This window comes from Ursus americanus, chromosome X (assembly GCF_024610735.1).
Source record: "Ursus americanus isolate L20-20 chromosome X, mUrsAme1.1.p, whole genome shotgun sequence".
Taxonomy (NCBI): Eukaryota; Metazoa; Chordata; class Mammalia; order Carnivora; family Ursidae; genus Ursus; species Ursus americanus.
This window is the reverse complement of record NC_142164.1, coordinates 54,238,818-54,260,598: the sequence shown is the minus strand read 5'-3', so window position 1 is coordinate 54,260,598 and position 21,781 is coordinate 54,238,818. Positions and strand designations below refer to the sequence as shown.

At 35.4% G+C, this 21,781-nt stretch overlaps 1 protein-coding gene across 2 annotated transcripts in view; it reads right to left on the bottom strand.

Moving 5' to 3' along the window:
- Nucleotides 1–21,781, bottom strand: part of CHM (CHM Rab escort protein) — a 188,931-nt gene that overhangs the window by 82,405 nt on the left and 84,745 nt on the right. The window lies entirely within an intron of this gene.

Genomic DNA, 21,781 nt, shown 5'->3' with positions numbered 1-21,781 from the left:
CTTCTTCCAGCCCACTACACTTCTTATGAACTGCCTGGTCCCTGTAGACATTTGACATTGCAATCCCTACGCCTCAGTTGTTCAGTAAGTTTTCTTTTGGTATTTTTATTTGCCTTGTTATGAATGTTCTATGTTAAACAATTATTATTCAGGATGTTATACATTAAAATTTTAAATATGAATCTTCTAGAAGAAATCAAAGACAGCAAAATGCAAATGTTAATAGAATTGGTACAATTTTGAGAGTGTCCACTCATTTTATTAGCTGCAGAACATGTGGGAAAAGGGAAAGGTATTTGATATTCTGAGGTGGTCACGATTTATTTTTTGAAAACAAGTAGGGTTGTAATAAGTAATAGTGGTATCTTGGGAAATCCTGTGAATCTAGATTTATCCCAGCTTCTATTTTTAGGTTAAAAAAAAAAAAACACCTACGAAATGAGAGTCAGTGATAAATCAAAATTTAAACCTTATATTGAATTTCTCTTAGAATGCTAACACATTTAGGGGGCGCCTGGGTGGCACAGCGGTTAAGCGTCTGCCTTCGGCTCAGGGCATGATCCCAGCGTTATGGGATCGAGCCCCACATCAGGCTCCTCCGCTATGAGCCTGCTTCTTCCTCTCCCACTCCCCCTGCTTGTGTTCCCTCTCTCGCTGGCTGTCTCTATCCTGTCGAATAAATAAATAAAATCTTTAAAAAAAAAAGAATGCTAACACATTTATACTTCAGTTATTAACCATTTATACATAGATACTCTTCATACTTTTCAGACATCTGATAGAGTTAAATTAACACAATGAAAATACAAATCTGAAAAATAAGCAATGATCATTAATGTGAAATTAATATCTGGGTCTGCTGAATAAGAGTAAAGACAATTTTCCTGACTTGTAAATATGTCTTTCTTTTGTCAAATTAGTGGGGAAAAATGTCACTTTCAAATACACAAAATAATTATACTGCACCTAATTTAAAGAAAAAAAACTTGTTTTCTAACTTCACAGATCTTAAGATTTTTTTCCAAAATCCACTTTCTTTTAATAGGCTCTGACAGAGTATAATGCTTGACTACACAAAGCTATGGTTAGAGCTTGTTTTTAAATATCTTCAACCATCTGACATGAATGGTGGAGACCTACTATTCCCATACATGCAACTGTAAAAAATACAAAGCTCAGCAAGGAAATTTCCCATTTGTCCCACTGTAATTAAAGTTAGAAAGAACGTGGGAATCCATGTAAATTCTTCCTGAGAAATATGAAGCACTGAGTCTATAATGGGATTTTTTTCTGTAAGTTTCAAATATTAAACTGCCACTTCAATTACTTGTTTATAACTAGCTCAAGGAAAATTCACAAAAGCAACCTAATGTCTATCCAACACATTATTCAGATAATTGTGTATATTTGGAGTATAATCTAACTCTGATGCCATTAACCCCAAACAACATTCAAACGAACAGAATTTTAATTAATTGAGTACTGCTTCCAAAGAGTCAGATTTTACTGAAAGAACAAACCAACATGCTACTCAATTTCAACTTTGCCCTGGTACATCAAATTGTATTACAGATAAATTAACAGTTGTGAAAAATTTTGGCTGGAAGCCCTATCCTACAAAGCCTTTAAAAAAAGCAATTTCAATGCCTATCAAGGTAGAAATCAGCAGTTGTAATTTTTTTAATACAGGTGCAAAACAATGGGACCCATTAATAGCTGAACTTTTCACAACACTATTCATCATGATTTATGAGTTAGTATATAATTTGATTATTCTATTAATTCTGATTACTGCTTTGGCTAATAAAGTGAAGGTCACTTCCAAAATAAATCTTCATTACATTTCACAGAAAGTAACTGCCTTCAACTAGTTGTTTTCTTTAATTAAAAACTAATGTAACAAGAAAGAAAATAGACTTCAGGGTTACCATGTCTGTTGCCATTAAGAGAAATATACTGTGTGGATGTAATGTTCTCAAGACAAATCCAACAAAACAAAGTGTCTCTTCATCTAATCTCCGTATTTTTCAATATGGGAGAACTATTTTATATGTATTTAGAGTAATTCTGGAATTACAAGAATAAAAACAGAACTGTATTAATGCTTTAGAAATTGAAAAGAATCTTTGAAAATACTCTCCAAATTCATGAATGTAAAATGTAAGGCAGTATTTTTATTTCTAAAATTATGTATGTGGGATTCTGTATATGAAAAATTAACAGTAGGTCTCTGTCTTAACCAAAGTTTCTCCTAAAGGTGGCAAGAAACCTTCTCTGCCTCTTAGGATAAATACTAGACACAGGGTCCTGACAGCTTTGGAGGGAGATCACAGGAAAAATGAAAAAGGCTCATTTTAATTTATTATTCTCATTTAATCTATTTTTACACACAGAAAATTCCGTGTCCTAAATTTAACATTTCATTTTATTTTTTATAAAGTCTTCTAGACCTTCAGCTGAGGTCCTATTATCGAAGCTGTTGCATCATACAACTATATCAAACGAATAAAGGAAATTAAAGATACGTATTTTCTCACAGAAGTAAAATACTAATCCTCAAACAGGAAATCTTATTTCAAAAGCTAGAAAGCTTAAATGTAAGAAATTATTAGGGCATGACAATGCTGTAAAGAAGCAGGTGGCAATGATTTGTATGCTCACCAATGGCCTCAACTGATAATATATTGTCACAAACCCCATTCCTGATAAACTTGCTCACTCTGTCCTGGTCATATTAATCGTTCTGTTATCTCAAAAGACCCCATCTTAGACCTCTGTCACAGTTCCTGCTGCCTAGAAAGTTCTTCCCTCAGATCTCCAAAAGCATATGTCTTACCATCATATTTTGGTGTCACTACACTCAAATACCACCCTCCTAAACGGCCTTCCCTGACCACCAAAGCATCTAAAGGGACACCTCCCTACTGCCGATAGTCACTTCCTGCCATATTACCCTACCTTCTTTTCTTCACAAGACATACTACTCTCTCAAATTTTATCTTTCTACTCTCTAACACTCTTCAACAACCCCTCCCAACCAGAGACTTTCTCTGTTTTCAACAATGTTTGTCTGGCACCTACAAAAGAGCTAGTATAAAATGTTTTATGTATCTCTATATTTTTAAACGAATTCTAACTTTTATTCTAAATTTGCATATGATAAAACAGAAAGCCCAAGTTTATAGCCAACGTTCCCTTAATATTTTATGTAAGAAAATAGTATTAGTGTTAAGTCTTTGGTAAAAAATTCCGTAACTGTTACCCATACCTATCATGCCCTGAGTGAGCATGTGCGTATGAATGAGTGTATGTGTGCTTAGACAAAATACGTATGGCTATCAAAGAATGTACAAAAGCTGCAAATGTACTGGTAGTAACAAACACAATGAACACTTGCTAGGTTCCTCTTGTGATTGTGATCAAGAGTACATATTACCAAGACAGGTTTAGGGGCTCAATTATTAGCCAGGGAAGATACCTATTTCAAAGGGAACATATTTAGTGCACAGGAAAATGTTGAGATCAGAACCACTGTAAGCCCCCAACATTTCAGAAACTTTTTGTATTTTTATACCTTTTCTTAAAATCTCTAATGTAGAAAAGGTTGATTTCAGTTTAACTTCAAGGTTCCAATTCAAAATCACAGTAGCTAGTATTCTTTACTCTTGTAAAAAGTAGTACACAAACATATAAACACTGAACTGTTCTCTATACTATTCCTACATCCGGGAAAAAAATTCTTTAACTTTGATGGCTTGACCTCTGAAATATATACTCTCTTTACAGTCCTCACAGAAACCTTGTGATACTTTAAAATTTTTAAAATAAAAACAAATAAATGTTATCCTTTCCCATAACTTAATGTCCCTGATATATGAGCTATATATGAGTTAATTAACTCTTGTTACTCTTCCTCTCATGGGAAATTCAAGCTTTTCTCAAGTTATCTGTAGAAGGATTGGTTCTTCCTTTGTCAATAAGCTGTGTAAATATTGAAAAAGGCAAAAATGTGCTTATGACACTGGAAGCCATGGTAGGAAAAAAAGCAAGCTTTGGAATTTTCAAACTTAGAAAACAAATTTGTTTACAAAATGATATTTACCACATTGAGCAATCTGAAGGAATTCAGTTTTCTGGCATTAAAGTAGTTGACACTACGTACGAAGTAAGGATGGGATACTAGGTAAATAACATTACGGTCAAAGTAAAGATGAAGAACCTTACAAAAAGCCATTTTATTTTTATTTTTTAAGATTATTTTTATTTATTTGCAAGAGTGAGGACAAGCGAGAGTGAGAGCAGAGAGGGGGGTGGCAGGGAGGGGCAGAGGGAGAGGGAGAAGCAGAATCCCAGCTGAGCAGGGAGCTGGAGCAGGGCTGGATCCCAGGACCCTGGGATCATGACCTTAGCCGAAGACAGATGCTTAACCAACTGAGCTACCCAGGCGCCCCACAAAAGCCATTTTAAAACCAAACCAAAATGAAAGCAATTCTGGTAAAAATCATCTCGTCAATTTGATTTTTATGTTCTTCACACCTCCACACTGTCTAAATTTCTCAACATAAGCATGGATTATTTTGGTAAGCAGAAAAAGAAGAAAAATTATTTCTTTTCAAGAAAAAAATAAAGGTCAGCTTGCTACAACCTATAACTAGAGAGTGTACAGTACCAAGTTAGTTAAGAAAATAGCAAGAGTAAACAGAATCCTATGCTTAATACATGCACTGCTGAAAATATAGCTTTTTTTTTAATTACAAGTTTTTAAATTCTAGTTAACATATGGTAATATTGGTTTCAGGTGTAGAATTTAGTGATTCATCACTTAGCTACAACACCCAATGTTCATCACAACAAGTGCCCTCTGTAATACCCATCACTGATTTAGCCCATCCTCCACCCACCTCCCTCCATCAACCCTCAGTTTGTTCTCTCGAGTTGAGTCTCTTAAAAATACATAAAAACCGGGCACCTGAGTGGTTCAGTCAGTTATGCAAGAGTCTGCCTTCAGCTCAGGTCATGATTTCAGGGTCCTAGGATCGAGCCCCACATCAGGCTCTCTGCTCAGTGGAGAGTCTGCTTCTCCCTCCCTCTCCCCCCCAAATGAATAAAATCTTTAAAAAAATACATAAAAACCTAGAACCATAGAGAGTAAGAGCTCATATACCTTAGACACTATTTTTTCTTCCAAACAAGACATCTACAATTATGTTTTCCCAGGCACCTGGGTGGAACAGTTGGTTGAGATTCCAACTCTTGGTTTTGGCTCAGGCTGTGATCTCAGCATCATAAGATCAAGACCTGCATGGGGCTCCACACACTGCTTGGATATCTCTCCCTCCCCCCTCCCCCCTTGCACTCACTCTTTCTCTCAAATAAATAAATCTTTAAAATTAAAAAATTAAATTATGATTTCTTTTCCTTAAATCACAAAAAAACACAAAATAAGCCAACTTCCATTTAACAAGACTGATAAAAGCTATCACTCCTAGATGAATTCCAGATCTAGTATGAATTTCATGCTTAGTTTAATAACATAGTGGTTCTCAACCTTGGTGTTCTGTGAGATAGTGCTCCCTAAGTCTGTGGGAGAAAAAAAAAAAAAGGCAATGTTACAGTGGGTCCTATGCAGAGCCTGCAGCCTCTCTTATCTATTCCAAAGCCTCTAAGAATGCTGGGTATATCCCTGGGAATGGGTCAAACATACAAATACATCCATCACGCATGCTGGCACAGAAAAGGGCTGCAAACTACTGATTGTCTACATATGCTGTTCCTAACAAAAAACAAGAAGGCATCCTGTAACACAGAGAACCTCACAGCTGCTCAACTAGCTTCGGCTATGCTTTTGTGCTTTCCTGTCTTCGGTATTCTCCTTCTTGCTACCTTGCTTTTACTTTCCATAGACAAGTAGGGTGTTTTTCCCAGTTTCCACTGCAACATTTAACTACAGACTCCAGACAGACATAAGGAATTAAACTTACGTGAGTTTGCAAACTTAGCTTTGTATCCCTCGAGAAAACATGAGAGATTTTATCCATGATTTAACACCTTTCAAGAGGAAAAAAATGCAGAGAAGCTCAACTTTAATCTGCAAGGTTGACAGGCTAATTTCCTTAATCTCACTAATTATAGATCACATTTGAGTATATTTTAAAAGCCGTTCTGAATTGGTCAGGACAATTTTATTAGCGTCTTTCTGTGCCTAAGACCATCTCCATAGGAATGATCGACATAGAAACATTTAGAAGCATCAGAAACATTAACAGTAGAAACATAAAGAACTGAACATCAATAAGCATCAGTGTGTTTACTGCGGTCTTAAAAATACCAGTCCCAAAGTTTACATTCTAAAGAGAATTATTTTCTCCCCAGCAACTATTCAGAAATAAAGCAGTTCTTTTCTCACGTAAGTTTTGACATTGTTAGATATCTAATATAAAACAGAAACTGTATTGGAGATAAGTAGAATAGTATCATATGGCCAGAGTATTTAAGTTAAAATGTAGAAACGGATATCCAAGTTCTTCTTTTTTTTAAAGATTTTATTTATTTGAGAGAGCGAGAGAGGGAACACAAGCAAGGGGAGTGTGAGAGGGAGAAGCAGGCTTCCCACGGAGCAGGCAGCCTGATGCGGGGCTGGATCCCAGGACCTGGGGATCATGACCTGAGCCAAAGGCAGACGCTTAACGGCTGAGCCACCCAGGTGCCCTGATAACCAAGTTCTTCTGATTCATACTTGATTTATCTGTATCATACAGACAGTGCCTTAGTTTGCTGTTCTTAAGAGCCCATTTCAAGCATTAAAATATTCGTATCCTAGAAAGACACTCCATAGTGGTTTTTATTTCTACTTTAGGAGCACAATGAAAATTCATGCTTGTTTTCAACTGTATTTGTTTGTTGAAAGAAATACATCTAACCTCACAAAAGAAGGGACAAACGAGAAAGCTAATTCCAGGGAGGGGAACAGGTATACTGCACTAGATTTCAGACAGTAGCAGCTCTAATCTTGGTACATCCACCTCTGCAAGAAGACTACAGGCTGACAATAAAGTTCTGATTTCAGAAACATCATGGAAGGTGGAAACACCACAGTCAGAAGTTTAGCTCTCAATTCATTAGGCATTTGGGAGCACTCTACCATACCAAACAATGTGAATTCATATATGCACAAGAAAATTAACACGGTCTGGAAATTATTTCACTTTATATAACAAAGGCTCATGCTGTGCTTATTTGTGCCAGGTATGATTCTACAAATAATTTCCTTAAAACTCATAACCACCCTAAGAGGTAGATACTATTGTTATTCCCTTTTTATAAGGGAGGAAACTGAAAAAAACAGAGGATTAAACCAGTAGGTAAGTGGCAGAGCCAGGATTCAAACAGAAAGTCTGGTTTAAGGGTCTCTACTCTTAACAACTATACTGTGCTACCTCTCAGGATACATTAAAACATAAAATTAGGATCAAGATTAATTGTTCATTCAATAAATGTAGTATTATTCAAAAGCTTAGAGTTAATTCCTCCTATTTTTAAATATACCTGAAGAATATGACTCTATGTATATAGGACCATGATTAAAGACTGTAGGTTCAAGAATGAGTATTTTCAAATTCTAATATAGTCAAAAGAAAAACAGCCACACTCTGAATCCCATTTCTCTTTTAAAAAACTCAGATTGAGGGGTAGGGAGGAGAGAGGGAAACAAACCATAAGAGAGTCTTAATGATAAAGAACAGAGGGTTGATGGTGGGAGGTGGGTGGGGGATGGGCTAGATGGGTAATGGGTATTAAAGAGGGCACTTGATGTGATGAGGACTGGGTGTTGTATGTAAGTGATGAGATCGCTGAATTCTACTTGTGAAAACATTATTGCACTGTATGTTAACTAAATTTTAAACAAAAATTAAAAAACTCCAGATGGGAAAGCAAAAGTTGAAAGATATGGCTGTTTATAAATACATGCGCATTCATATGAAATAATGTAGAGATACCAGTGTAAGTGGAAATTATAAATGACAGGTTTATGACTTTCAAATGTGCATGAATTAAAGACCGCAGGAGTCATTTACAAACAGCTGAAATCAGTTTGGCTTCTTGAGTAGGCTACATATACTTTCCTGTTTATGCTATTCATTTGTTTAGCAAACAGTTTACAGAGTACAAAGTAAAAACACTCAAATTATTATGAATCCTGACTTGGTGAGTTTAAAATCAGTGAGGTTTTACCACACGGAAATGGCATTTTTTTGGACAAAACTTTTATTCTATTTCATTATATCGGGTAAGTGAGAATCTACTGCCTAATTTGGGGAGAGGGGGTAAGTGACGGGAGAGGTTGAGGCATGAAGGGATAGAGAAATAAGGAAGAGGAATGGCTAAAAGCTGTATTAATTATTTCAGCTCCAACACGGAGTTCTTTTTTACAAATCATTTCTCTAACACATGAAAAAAAAATAGTTTCTGTCCTGCAATATTTGATTTCATTCTATGGTAAGTTCTAATCCAATTTTTTTACCTAAGGATTTTATTAAACACCTACTATATGCCAACCAAAGTTCCAAGTAGTTCTACTGAAGCAGCTAACTACATATGAGTAAAATACATCAAACTCAATAGTAAGGGAAAAAATATGGCACACCCATTTTGTAAAAGGCTATGTACTAGAAACTACAGGAGACACAGAGAGGACTACATTTTATACAGCTAATATACCTATCAATAGACATACTATAAGGTAATTTAATTACAGAATTAAATTCTAAATACCCGATCTTGTTTGTATAAAATGAAGACTCTATAATATATATGTTTCAGTAATTACAAAAACATTAATTCCAAATACCAAGACTATGAAGTCATACAACTTTTATGTTATAATACCCTACTTGGTGTTGGACAATCTTCAATGCACTTTCCCTAACATCACATTTAAGTCTCACAGTAGCCCAGGGCAGGAGTTAGGATTAGATTTAATTACCATTTCCATTACACAGGTGAAACAATGGAGGCTCTGAGAATTTAAATGACATGTTCAAGTTCATGCAAATAATAAGAGAGCTAGAATCAGAATCTGAGACTGATATTTTTTAACATATGGAAAACCTTATAACTTTCATGAAACAAGACAAGGAATTTTATAAAAAGTTTTTTGAGTATTCCCTACTAAAGTAGAAAGCAAATTGATGAAAAAGTTGCAAATGAACAGCTTCATTAAAATTCTATGCAATCACGCTAACTGGATCACTTTGGAATAAAAAACAACTTAAATGGAATAGTAGAGAACACATGGAAATCCAGCTACCTAACATAGACTTACACTTGCAAACAAGTAAAGCCTTAGATCTTTGTAATTTGGCTGCCTTCAGGGTTGTTTTTTTGAATTGGCTTGAAAACAGACACACTTCACATACTATTTCTATTACACTTGCACAAAAGTACATAGGTTCCAAAGAGACAGTTCAAGAATTGTTTTGAATGATCCTTAAAAAGTTAGTCTATGCAATAACACAGTGTTACCTTTCAATTTAACCAAACTAAAATCTCAGCTCCAAACACTGGACTTAAAATTCAATTATCATTCTTGCCCTATATGAAGTCAACCACCTTTCACTCTACTACAAGTTATTAGAATTATTTTAAGATCTGGAGTAGTATGCACTATGTAACCTGGGGAGAAAACAACTGGGTGAGTTTTTGTATCTATGTGTGAGGATAATCTAGTATCTGAATTTTTAGCATTGAAGGATGCTATTATTAAAATAAAAACTCGGGGCGCCTGGGTGGCACAGCGGTTAAGCGTCTGCCTTCGGCTCAGGGCGTGATCCCGGCGTTGTGGGATTGAGCCCCACATCAGGCTCCTCCGTTATGAGCCTGCTTCCTCCTCTCCCACTCCCCCTGCTTGTGTTCCCTCTCTCGTTGGCTGTCTCTATCTCTGTCGAATAAATAAATAAATAAATCTTTAAAAAAAATAAAATAAAATAAAAACTCAAATTATGTTATTTGAGGAGCCAATATAATTCAAATATATTCACTAGTCATAATCAATGCTCCAGCACCACACACTTAAATATATATGTTTTAATAAGAAGTTACTCCCAAATTAAAAGTCTTTTCCTGTCACAACCTGAGGAATAATGCAGGCAAGGACACAAAAACATTCCGTTGCTTTATTAATGACAATGCTCAATGATCCGTGAATAACCTGGGAAAAAATGAAGATTATTGAGTTACTTTACCAATCTATCCATCCATCACCAGAGAACAGGTTTCAAAATGATGGATTATCTCACCACCCTGCTGTTTATCCCACATAATACTCTCTCCTCAAGGGAAAAACAAACAAATGATCATACAAACATAATTATGCTTACCCTCTATACCCTCTATACCTTATGTATCATTTCTATGCCAATATTATTAACTAGAAGGCTGTCTTTAAAATTGTATGCAAAAGATTCTATTTTTTACCCTCCAGGATTCTACAATTTATAAAAATTCTATTCAAACAACAGCCCTCCAACTTTTGGGAGACAACCTTTTGGTTAACCTATTCAACACTGCTCTTCAAATTTAATAAGGTCAGGTCTCAATTAAGATAGTGCATCTCAGTGGTTCTTAACCTTCTCGGGAGGTGACAGACTCCCTTGATATAATGATAAAACTATGAACCCCCTTCCTAGAAAAATGAAGCCATGTATATCACACAATTTGGCATGCAACTTCAGAGTATTCATCCCAAAACCCAGATCACTGATTCCAGGTATTGGATGCCAGGTTAAGGACTCTGAATTTGAAGAACTTCTCTTACTACACCCAGCTTTCCAATGCTATTTTAAGCTGTCAGATACATGTTTCTAAAAGGATGGCTGTAAGTCTGTTTATGCTATAACTGAAGATGGCCAAATAAAAAAATTTCTACATATGAAGTTATATTTTTTATATAATACAGACATAATTTTAATTTTAGCATGGTAATACCAACTACAGGAAAATGTTTGAATGAACTATGGTATATACATCCAAATACCAGAGAACTTCTCAGCCATTAAAATTTTTTAAGTATGCATGTATAGACACATTTATACATACATGCCTGTATAAGCATGGAAAAGATGTGAAGATATGCAACTGAACAATGTTAACTCAAGGGGTGGAATTTGAGGGTGGGTCAACTATACCAATTCAATATACACTGAATTGGACTAACCCATTATTTCTCAAACAGGGACTGGTTTGCCCTAAGGGGATATTTGGCAATGTCTGGAGACATTCTTGTCTGTCACGAGTAGGTAGGTGGGTGAGGGTAGTGACATCTAGTGCATAGAGGCCAGGGATGTGCCAAACATCCTATTATGTACAGGACACCCCATCCCCCAACACGGCAAAGAATTAACCTGCCAAAAATGTCAAGTATCCTGTCAAAAATGAGACTGAGAAATTCTGGCCTAAACCAAAAGCCTCAAAACAGTTATGTATCTCACATAATCAGGCCATGTTCAATGATAGGTGGGATCATATCACTCACTGATGGTACTTGGCTCAGAGTAGAACCCAATCTTCTTGCTCTTTTCTGGAAATGGACAGGTTAACCAACCAGTCTCAGATTCCTGTAACTCCATCAAAGTATCATCTTGTGTGCCTTGATTAAATTAATCTCATATCTCTTCAGATTTTTCTGATCATTTCTGAGTACTGATGTCATTCATACCTACATTACACACTCTGGAACCTGATGAAATATATTTTGTTATTTTGTAATTGGTCCATAAGTGTGCATTTTCTTTCCTCAACTAGAATAAACACTCTTGAAATTAACATCAAAGTCTACATTGTATTCTTTTTCATATACATCTACTATACCTAGGCGAGCACTAGGCAGGGAATGGATGCTTTAAAAAATAGATGTTGAATTAAATGGAAAGAAATGAAAATAATCAAGTTCACAATAAATGACACAGATGCTTCTTCACAACTTTTCTGTCACTCTAAATCCTTTTCTTCTTCTTGATCAAAATTGGGCCCAGAGAGCAATTACCCTGGTTACTTACTCTTCAGCTGTGTTCCCTAGACAACCAGCAACACTTGGAAACTTATTAGAAATGCAAATTTCCAGGCTTCACAGCAGATCTAAAAGTCAGAAACTCTGGGAATGGGGCCCAGTAATGGTGTTAAATTCTAACATAGGTGAAGGCTTGAAAACACTGCCCTACTACTTCTTTGACACACAATTTTTTGCAGCAATTCATAAATACTTACTACTCATTAATTTATCCATCAAATACTTAATTACTAATGTACACCAAGCAGTGCATTGAGGCAATCTTGTAATATCTCCTAACATCAGTTTTTTAAAAAAATATTATTATATTTGGCAGATAAAAGACTACTGACTGATTAAACTGGGGTCAGAAAACCTGCCACCTATTTTGTAAATAAAGTTTTTGGAGCACAGCTGTGTCCATCCTTTTACACATTGTCTATGACTGCAAACAGTTTCAATGGAGATCACATGTCTTACAAAGCCAAAACTATTTACTATCTGACCCGTTACAGAAAAAAAATTTGTTGACCCACTATATTAGAATACTAAATCCCACTATATTAGAATACTAAATCTGGCTCAGTCCCCAATTCAGCCTCATACTTACCCTGACGGTATTCTACAACAACAGCAGCAACAGCAATAATTTTAATAATCATATTAAGAGTAATAGTAATAACAGCTAACACTTATGTTGTACACTAAGGCAATCAACATTTTAACCACTTTCTAGATATTAATTCATTGTCATCCTTACAATCTATGAGGTAGACGCTATTATCATCCCCAAGAAAAATGAGGAAACTGGAACACAGAGAGGTTAAATAACTGGCCCAAGAACACACAGCTAGTAAATGGTAGAATGAGGATTTAACCCCCATTGGTCTGGCTCTAAAACATACCCTCTTTTCATTATACTATACTTAACCACTACTTCTTCACAACACTAGAGCATAAATACCTGCTCTCATCTATCCCAAGAGGTTCCTGTAAATTACAGTTCCAACAGCAACATTTTCCAAGTTTCCCCATCCCTCTCCTGTCTTTATACCCTAGAAGCACCTTTATTATAAAAATTCTTTAGGACCTCTTCTTTTCATAAGCTCTTAAGGAATGATTATCTGAGTAAAAAATAATGTTTTCTTTTATTGAAAATTCATAACAATAGTTCTCAATCCTTGTTTCTGGGTCATGGATGACTGAAAATCTGATGAAACTATGAATTCCTTTCATAAAGACACACATATAACACTTTGTATATAAAGTCCAAGGACCCATGGACCCTAGGTTAAGAACCTTTGGCATAGCGTATCTCAGCACAGCTCTACTCAGCTGCAGTGTTGCAAAAACAACAGTGTGTAGTGATCCGCAATGAAAATATTTCTTACTTAACCGTAAGATTTATGCACACAACGTTCATTTAATTAATGTTTCTGTTGCATTCACTTTGGCAATTTTTTAACATTTAATTTCAAATATTTAAGGCTCAATTCAATAATCAAGCTTTACACATACAAACAATTTGTACTGGTCAAATCTACCAACTGATATAGGTCATTTCCACACCTACATTTTTAGCTGTATCATGGAGTTCTACCTAGGACACTGAGGCGGGGTGGAGGGGAGGGCAGGGAACCAATGGGGTTGGGACCATGAAACATAGGAATGATAGCTAGCCTCCAACACGTGTAAAATCTAACTGCTCCTGGCCTCATCTGCATTAGCGTTTATCAAATGCACACAAATTATAGGGGTGAAGGAGACACTTATTTGCTCATGATCTGTTTTTCCTTTTACCTTTAAAGAATTCCTTCATTCATCTAAACTGGTATTTCCTACTGGGCAGAGAATTGGAAGATGTCTCTAAGAATACTCTAAGAATGGCCCTTATTCTCACCAGCTTTTTTGGGGAGAGTAACTATGTATTGACAGTAAGAAAAGAAAACATAGCAAATTACAAATCGTTAAAAGCTGACAAATACCACAAATGTTTTTTTAAAGTCCTCCAAAATAACAATATTTTCATTATCTCCTTTTAATTTTTTCAGAAAAAATGTTTAAAAATTGTGCGGCACCTGGGTGGCTTAGTTGGTTAAGCGTCCGACTTGATTTCAGCTCAGGTCATGATCTCAGGGTCGTGGGATTGAGTCCTGTGTTGGGCTCAATGCTCAGTGTGGAGTCTGCTTGTCCCTCTCCCTCTCCTCCTCCCCCGATCATTCTCTCTTTCTCAAATAAATAAAATCTTTAAAAAAAATTGTATAAGATTGTGTAAGAGGTAAGTCATGAAGAATGCATACCAGGAAGTCTGGTTTCCAGCTTCAGCCTCTTTTTATCTTTCCTCATTTATAAAATTAGACCAGTCAAAACAATATGAAAGCATTCTTTCAATTCTATTTTTTTTGTTATATTACTACCAGAATAGTAGGGAGAATTTTACAAGAAAGAGACTAAAGAGAATGCTGTTAAAGGGAAATAATAATGTACTGTTAAAGTATCTAGATCTATAATTTAACCCATACTTATGTGGGTGGAAGGGCAAGAACACTGTGGACAGACTTTAAGAAGCCATCTCAATTTTGCTCTGACTTCACATGCAACTGAATATATAAACTCATAAAATTTTCCATTGGTATAATCTTTGGCCAATTTTAACATTTCGCTTGGTTTTCCAATTGATTCATCCAGGTTAATCTCTCTTAGATTTCTGAAAATTCCCTGAATAAAAGGGGGTTGGTTATTAGAGAATAAAATAGGTAGGTTACTTTGGTCTGAGAGATATTTTCTATGGAGCTCTCCAAATATAACAATAAAGCAGAAGAAAAAGATAAAACAATATAAGATACCTTACAATTTATATTAAAAAACAAATTCCATGATTATAACAAAACCAGAGTAGCACCTATGTGGCCCCTTGTAGGCATCATTATTTAAGCCATTACTGAATGAATGTATCAAGTGGGAGATTCCCTTTCCTGTCTTTCCATGCTGTTTCTATAACCTTGAGTAAGTTACTTACATATTTTGGACTTTTGGTGTTCTCTCATTCTTTTTTTAAAAGCTATAAGTTAGAGATAAACTCATGGTCCAAAATTTCCTGAGACAGATCTCCCATTTGTTCAATTTTCCACATCAATACTCAGAAAAATGTCATTTGAGTACGAAACACCTAGTAAGAAGTATCTGGTGGTGGGGCGCCTGGGTGGCACAGCGGTTAAGCGTCTGCCTTCGGCTCAGGGCGTGATCCTGGCGTTCTGGGATCGAGCCCCACATCAGGCTCCTCCGCTATGAGCCTGCTTCTTCCTCCCCCACTCCCCCTGCTTGTGTTCCCTCTCTCGCTGGCTGTCTCTATCTCTGTCGAATAAATAAATAAAATAAAATCTTTTTAAAAAAAAGTATCTGGTGGTGATTCTACATGTGTGTGCATGCACAATATTTATATTACATGTTAAAAATTAAAAAAAAACACCCCACATCCTTTATGTTTTAAGAATCCTACTACATTAAAGGAAAAAAGGAAATAAAATCTAGACCACAGAAGAATGGAAGACTGAATTACCCAGTAAATTACCAGTTAAATATACTCTTTTTATAAAAATCACGTAACAACCCCTGGGCAGTCTAAGTCTACTTATAAAAAAAGTGTCAAGTTTGAACTCACTGGTACTGCTCCATTTCACAGGTTATGACACATATGCGAAATCTATTCTGAACTACAAAGTAGTTTTAAAGGCTACTATGTTACCAACCACACAGGTAACAGAAATAAATTAGTCAGGGCTTAAAAATGACTTCTGTTTGTAAGATGTATTTTGAGAGTCTAAAAACCTATATACTGTACACATATTCTGTTCAGCATACCAGAAAAAATATTAACCATCAAATATATGGTAGGGAAAATTCCACGGCTTTCTAGACTAGAAAAATATATAGGTTTCAATGACTTTTCTTCCAAAATGGTCCAATTTATGACATATTAATGGGTGGCAAGTAGTACAATAAGTAAGCTTCATATTTTTTACTTAAAAAAAAATCTACCAGGGCGCCTGGGTGGTTAAGTCGGTTAAGTCTGACTCTTGATTTTGGCTCAGGTGATGATCTCAGGGTCCTGGAATGGAGCCCAGCGTCAGGCTGCCTGCTGAGTGGAGTCTGCTTGTCTCTCTCTCCCGCTGCCCCTCTCCTGCTCACTCACTTGCGCGCGCGCGCGCTCTCTCTCTCTCTTAAATAAATAAACTTTTAAAAAAATCTACCTATTTAAATGGATAAAAACCTCAAAGGGTGTTTATTCATCAAAGTTATCTTTAGTAGTTAAAATGTTATACTGTTTATGCAGAATTCATTTAGAATGCAAGGATATGACTTACAAATGTCTTTGAATCCTCACATAAATATGCATGCGTGCCATTTACAACAGTAGCCTTGATGAGTACCCACTGCAACTGGATGAGAAATGCTTAGGCTTACAATAAAACAGAACACAGAATGGTGGTTAGAAATCACAGGACAGGGGACACCTAATTCTGATAACCTGGTGACAAAAAGTGTAGGCTAGATGTATAGATGGTAGTAGTGTTATTACTTTAGGATATAAACAAAACAACATTTATATGAAATTATAAACTACGATGCAGGGAATCAAATATAAAGTTAATATCTCTAGGCTAATGCATTTTTATTATAATTCACATACATATATGTATGTGTGTAAGTGTGTATATATTTTATACACCTTACAGACCTCAGATTTACTTTAATTACCAAAGAACCACCCAAAAGTTTAATATACTACTTCAAAAACAATGGAAAAAAGGTTTTTTTAATTTTGTTTTTAATTAACTATCAATATGTATATACATTTAATTATAAAATTCCCTGAAAGTATCAGTTCAAATTGCAGAGACTGAGATATAATTTTTATAATAAACATTAAATCTGCATCATATACAAAATTCTGAGATATGCTCTGCAGAGGATAAAAATATATAGAAGGCTGATAAAATCTCAGCCTTAAAGTGGGTACAGGACCGCCTGGGGGCTCAGTGGGTTAAGCTTCCGACTCTTGATTTTGGCTCAGGTCATAACCTCAGGGCTGTGTGATCAAGCCCCGGCTCTGGGCTCAATGCGGAGTCCGCTTCTCTGCTTCTCTCCCCCTCTCCCTTAGCCCCTTCCCCTGCTCATAGGCACATGAGCCAGCACGCACGTAAGTACTCTCCCACTCTCTCTAAAATAAATAAATCTTAAAAAAAGAGAGAGAGAACAATCATTTTCGGGGAAAAGGTCTTCTTTATCTAGGATTCAACACATACAAGGTCTCATTTTGAAATCTATCATTATAGGACAAACAAAACTTTTCAGTGTCTTTTCCCTTAAAAACAACAAATAAACAAACACCAAGTAGTATTTACAAGATGTAAATATGATCTGAATTAGGAAAGGAAATACAGGAATTTAGTGGAAAAATAGGAACGAGGTTAAAAATTCCATTTTCAAAAAATGGTAAGGAAACCAGCAAGCTTCTGCTCATTCCGCAGTGATCTGTCCATTCTGTCCCTATTCCTTACCTAAAAGAATTAAATTAATTAATTACTTTCAAATTTATAACATCCTCACCTCCGCATGGTTAAGAAATGTGGACTGGAGAATATCTACTTCCAGCAGTATATTGGACTGGATACTGTGAAGGGACCTCTTGTTTCTACCAAAAAAACGACTCTTTACATTAAGCATAACTTCTATTGCACTGCTGAGTTTGAAAGAAATAAATGTCCACAAGAAACCCTCAACCCCAAATACACACACATAGTACAAACAAACCCTGAGCTAAATTCAAAGCTTCAAGAAAAAAAGAACCACTGCAATTAAAAAAAAAAAAAAAAGCAAGTCTTGGGGCACCTCGGTGGCTCAGTCAGCTAAGCATCTGCCTTCAGCTCAGGTCATGATCTCAGGGTCGGGCTCTCTGCTCAGTGGGAGCCTGCTTCTCCCTCCCTGCCACTCCCCCTGCTTGTACTCTCTCTGTCAAATACATAAATAAAGTCTTTATATAAAAAAAAGCAAGTCTTAATTCTAACCATAAGTAACTCTTTCCAAGATACATGAACCATGTTTTTAAACAGTCATGTTACTATGAGATGCATTTTTTAAGTTTTTATTTAAATTCCAGTTAGTTAACATACAATGTAATTTTACTTCTCAGGTATACAATATAGCGATTCAACACTTCCATACTAGGTGCTTATCACAAGTGCACTCCTTAATCACTTTTTTTATTTAATAATATTTTTTTATTATGTTAGTCACCATACAGTACATCCCCAGTTTTTGATGTAAAGTTCCGTGATTCATTAGTTGCGTATAATACCCAGTGCACCATGCAATACGTGCCCTCCTTAATACCCATCACAAGCCTATCCTTAATCGCTTTTTAACCCATTACCCCACGCAGCTCCAGTCTAGTAACTACTGGTTTGTTCTAAGAGATGCATTTCCAATAAAGTTTTACTAAAAGTCAAAATCTTGTTGCTCGTATTACTCACTGTGGGAGCTGTACCTGGGGCTCCTTTAATAAGAAACGATCCCCTTATTACACACAACTGATGAATTAGTGAACACTACATCTGAAACTAATGATGTACTATATGTTGGCTAACTGAATTTAAATTAAAAAAAAAGAAAGGATCCCCTGAAAGGAGCTGAAATGGTCCCAAATCTTAGTGCCTTCTGGCTAAAGCAAACATAAATAATCCTTGAAGGAAAGCATCCTTAATTTGGGTCCCCAGATTTCCAAAGATTAAAATCAATCAAATATAAACTCTCAAAGATAAGCATGGCACAAGAAACTAAACCAATAACATGAATCAACAGAAACAATGGCAGAATGTAAGATATATTGAACAAAATGAACAAGCAAATGAGAATATCAAATAACAAGAAAGATTTGGGGAAAGGAGCAGAGCTTCTACAAATGAAAGATTACAATATTAAAGTGAAAAAAAAAAAGAGAGGATTGATCAGAGACAAGTACAGAGAATTAATAAACTGGAAAAGAGATCTCAATAAAATACCCAGAATATAGCCAGAATGACAAGGAGATAGGAAGTATGAAAGAGAGATTAAGAAATAGGGATGAGAGAATGAGAAATTCTAAAACATTTCTATTTAGAGTTCCAAAAAGGTGAGAAGAGATACAATGGAGGAAAACCAGTATTTGCAAAGATATTGGCTGATAATTTTCCAAAATGATAAATGACAATTTACAGATAGAGGAAATACACTGAAGTTCTTTGAACCACAGGAATTGTAGGTCAAAATGGTTTAATATTGTTAATTACACATAGTTTAACCTATACCAAGCTAGATAAAGACAAAGAAACACCTAAATACACTGTAGTGAAAATGCAGAACATCAAAAACAATCTTAAAAACAACCTAAGAGAAAAGAAATATGATTTATAAAGAAATTACAATTAGGCTGATATCAATTTTTCAACAGCAAAAAAGGAATCCAAATGACAGTGGAATAAAATTTTGAAGTACTAAGAAAAAAGAATTGCCAACCTAGAAGTGTTTACGTCACAAATCTTCACTCAAGACAAAAAGACAAAAAAACAGTTATGTTCATATACACACAAACTAGGCATTTGCTGCCAACAGATGTAAACTAAGGAACTTTTAAAATTAGATACTTCAGAAGGAAGGAACAGACTCCTATTAACAAAATTCATCCTGCTTGGTAAAAGACAGAGACTGTCAGATGGGATTAAGAATATGCAGTAATTTGGCTATTCAGAGCCCCAAATATAGACTCAAGAAAAGTTGAAAAAAAGAGATGGAGAAAGATATAACAGGCAAATACTAATAAGTTGTAGTAGCTATTTGAATATCAGACAAAGCAGACTTTAAGAAAAAAAATGCATTATTAGGGATGGAGAAAGTCAGCAAATAATGTAAAATATTAAATTCATCAGGAAGTTTAAACAGTTATAAATTTAATGATCTTAATAAATAGCCTCAAAATAAATATAAGGTAAAAATTGAGAGAACTACAGGGAGAAATTGACAAATCAAACATCATAATGGGAGATTTCAAAATACTTTATTACTGGCAGATCAAAGAAAAAAAAACCTCAGTAACATCTGCAAATTACCAAAAAAAAAAAAATTGCAAATTACAACTCGAAGCCTGCCTTATTAGACTCCAAGACCAATAATTAGAGATCCCTGTGCCCAAGAACTAAGCACATTCTTCTTGAACACAAATGGAAAAATTACAAAAACTGATGACATACTAAGTCATAAAATAAAGTTCAAAGTATTAATACCATAAAAACACATTTTCCATAGCAGCAATGTCCACAATAGCCACACTGGAAGAAGTGGAGATGTCCTTCAATACAATATAATAATAATATAAGAAATAGGGCAGATAACAATAAAGGAAGGGAGGGAAAACTGAATGGGAAGAAATCAGAGAGGGAGACAAACCATGAGAGACTCCTGACTCTGGGAAACAAACAGAGTTGCAGATAGGGAGGAGGGTGGGGGGATGGAGTAACTGGGTGATGCGCATTAAAGGAGGGCATGTGATGAGCACTGGATGTTATACGCAACTAATGAATCACTGAACATTATATCAAAAACTAATGATGTACACTATGTTGGCTGACTGAATTTAAATTAAAAAAAACATATTTTCCAGACATAATTTAATTTTCTGCAATGAAATTAGATGGTAAGAAGAATCAACCAAATCAGCTATTTTAAAACCTCTCATAATGGGCCACCTGGGTGGCTGTCAGTTAAGTCACTGCCTTCGGCTCAGGTCATGATCCCAGACTCCAGGGATTGAGCCCTACATCAGGCTCCCTGCTCAGCAGGGAGTCTGCTTCTCCCTCTCCCACTCCCCCTATTTGTGCTTGCTCTCTGTTGATTTATTAAATAAATAAATCCTTAAAAAAAATAAAATAAAACCTCTCATAACAATTCATAGGTCAATGAAAAAATCGTAAGGGAAATTAAGATATTTAGGACTAAAAGATAATGAAAATAATATATAATAACTGTGAAGAATCAAAACAGGAGTTGGCACTTTATTATATTAAATGCTTATATTAGAAAATTTTAAAAAGATATAAATTTAACAGTGGGTTTCATCCTAAGAATTGGCAAGGACAGAAAAGGGGAGGGATGAGCTGAACAAAACCCAAAGAAAGCAAAATAAAGGAAAAGAACTAGGAACACAAAGCTATAATAGAATCAAAAAGCCAAAAGTTGATTCTTTGAAAACATAATAGAGAGACTGTGAAACTTGCTCAAGGTTACGTGGCCAATGAATGGAGAAGCCAGGATTTAAATTTGGTAGTCTGTCTCCATAGTCCAGGTTTTTAACTAATATGCTCCACCACCCTAAAAGTGCTAAGTATAAAGAGAAAAGACTGTTATGTCTGACTACATTAATCTTAATGACCTCCATGCATCATGAATACCCTAAAGCGAGACATATGCAACACATACAACTAAGAAAAGATTAGTATTCACAATAAAAACTCCTACAAATCAGTAAGAAAAATACAATAACCCAATAGACAAATGGGGAAAACACAGGAACATGCATGTCCCCAAAGGGAAAACACGAATATCCAATAACTACATGAGAAGATGCTCCACCTCATAAGTAATCTCGGAAATGCAAAATAAAAGTATAATGCAAGGATATTTTATGCGAGTTAGATTGACAAAAAT